Raw genomic sequence first — 3,001 nt, forward strand, 5'->3', positions numbered from 1 at the left:
CGATCTAGTTCATAAGGACCTTTGCCAAGTTATGGGTCTATCAAGTGTTTTCGGCCGCTTTTGTACCAGCGTCGGCGCGTTAAATGAGTTTAGCGAGCCATTTGTCGTGTTTGCAACATCATGGACCAAAGTGAACATACGGGACAAGTTCTTGTGCAATTAATGCATTTAACTCACTGTTTTCATATGTCGCCATCAATGGACGTGGCACATAATTATGTGTAATTAAACTTAAATACATCTTGCTAACATATAAAATTCCCTAAAAGTGGCATTGTTTTTATTTCCTGAAAATCTGCATACTGGCAGTTTTTTGTTTTGAGGGGTACCAAACTTTATTGCTCAAATGAATTGTTTCTGGGTATACACTTGGAGATAAACAATGCATTGGGTGCGCTATAAACATTACAGCCCACATATGCACATCCGGGGAATCTTTCACTGCTAATTGAAAAGGCTAGCGGCCCGCTCTATTTGCCTAGACTTATTTGTAGCCTTCTCATCATGTACACATTCTAAACGTGCAAATGCTACTGTGCTAACGATAGTGGCGGCCACAGCCAGGTAGACCATAATCTACGGGAATTGTTGCTAGTACGTGCGATCAATCTTGCATGCTGAGAAATAATCATGGTTGGTGGTCGAGAGTGTGACCGCCCCCGGATGCAGACAAATGGTCCTCTATCGGACAGAACTAAAACTAATCCTGACCTATAAGACAAGGGCCGGGGAACTGAAAAGTATATCAATCATAATGCACAGTCACATGCATGCCGCGATTACAACTTACTAATCGTACGGCATTGTCACATGGGTAGGTTCTATCTGATGCTGACATTTCTCGTCCTCGTTGATTTCTTTTAATTAAATTTGATGTGGGATTCTCACCTGAATAATATTATTCCGGTCGATCGGTTGTGTTCTGGCTCTTCAGGTATGGGCATCTCTGTTACTCAGGTGAGGATTAAGATCTTGTACCTTGGTGGACTTCCATTACTGTGTGTCGCGAGTAGCTTGGGATCTCTGGGCCTGTGCGTGATCATGGTGTTTTGGTGCGTTCGGCGGCATCGGAACAAGGTGGTCTTCAACCGGGCGGCGGTCTAGGTCCACTTGATTCTACAGCAGACCGATCAGGAGTTTGAGGCATGGCAAGCCGCTGGATTTTACAAAATTAGCTAATCAGCTTACGAACGAAACCAACAACAAATCTTGGTGGGTGTGCGTGCGTGTATGTGAGCGTAGTCTGTGTTTGTAATGAGTTCCTAAAATAACCCCCTTTATGGTTTTTTATGTTTTTTCAGATGATGTTTTTTGTGCAATCTCTTTGGTCATTTTATGTTGACAAGCTTGCAAATGATCAAAGACATTGCATGGACATGTCTGAATACTTCTGTCCATTCGTCTATACCTATACTAATTTGTGACTCCCTAAAAATTCCCATAATAATTAGAATTTACGAGCCGTTAATCTGGTGGGACCAAATTATTACGGTGTAGATCTACTCATAAAATTCTTAATCTGTATTGCATTATTTAGCAAAAAAAATTGAAAGGTCCACCAACCTTTATGTTGTAACAAGAATAAAATCCTAACCAGGTACGTATCCTCCTGCCTCATCCTATGCAAATACTAATTCAGTTTTGCTAAAGCACATTTAGATGTGCCATAAGTATTGCACATCTAAGTCCTATGTCATTGATCTTACGTTGAGATTCGTGTGGATATTTTCTTTTTCTTTTTTCTTTTCCTCTTTATGCATGATTCACTCACTTAGATGTGCAATAACTAGAGCACATCTAGATGTGCCCTAGACACACCCTTTCATTATCTAAGAAGATGCGTCGAGCTGCGACGTACTTTCCGGTGAAAGATATCTGCAAAAACTGGCTCCATTTGTTCCCTGCTCTTATGTTGCCTGAATCGATCTCCAAGTATAAACCTATCTTGTCAAAAACGAATTAATCAACCTGCAAAAACACACACCAAAATACATAATGCCAGAATCAATCGATGGCCAAAGACAAACAATGTTCTGTGTATGTGCATCCATTGTACGTGAATCAATAAGCTAGCTGCCATGTACTTGCCTATTTTCCTGCATCCGGTCAGTTCAAAAAGTAGTCATGTTAGCTGCTATCTGGTCAAAAACGAATTAATCAACCTGCAATAACACATGCCAAAATATATAATGCCAGAAACAATCTATGGCCGAAGACAAATAACGTTCTGTGTATGTGCATGCACTGTACGTGAATCAATAAGCCAGCAGCCTTGTACTTGCCTATTTTCCCGCATCCAATCTGTTCAAAAAGTAATCAAATTAGCTTCCATAGGTGCGTGATCCCTGGAAAGAACTTCGCTTGTTGCATCGGCGAGGTCGGGTTATGCCACCAGGACAGAAGAGTCGGAATTTGGAACCCTTCTTTTTCATGACGGTAGACGTGTTCGACTTGGATGTGGAGATTGGATCGGAGCCCTCAAACAAAGGGATACTCCACATCAGATCTTGGTGGAATTCAACAGTTTAGAACCTGCAGGAGGATCAGATCAATGCATCTATGTATGGTACAACCTATAAGTAGCCATCTATGTATTCCTAGTCTGTCAGATGTTCTAGATCAAAGCAGCATATGATTTGTCTTTGAAGAGGAGAGCATGGTTACCTGATATCAGCAAGATTATGTGTCAGAGTGGAGTAGAGGGGCAGGCAAGAAAACGCTGCAGCATATATTGTGGGATCTCCATGTAGGCTGGGGGTAGAACTGGGCATCGATGCACACCGTTCATGTTGACACCTGCTAGGGCACATGAAGTTCCAGGGTCACTATCCATCTAGCATCGCCATACCACGTATCGATGAGAGTTAAGGTCCTGATGTTTTTAAGATGAGTTTTTTCACACCGTTCATGTTGACACCTGCTAGGGCACATGAAGTTCCAGGGTCACTATCCATCTAGCGTCGCCATACCATTTATCGATGAGAGCTAAGGTCCTGATGTT

This window comes from Triticum dicoccoides, chromosome 3A, assembly GCF_002162155.2.
Source record: "Triticum dicoccoides isolate Atlit2015 ecotype Zavitan chromosome 3A, WEW_v2.0, whole genome shotgun sequence".
In the NCBI taxonomy this organism is placed as follows: Eukaryota; Viridiplantae; Streptophyta; class Magnoliopsida; order Poales; family Poaceae; genus Triticum; species Triticum dicoccoides.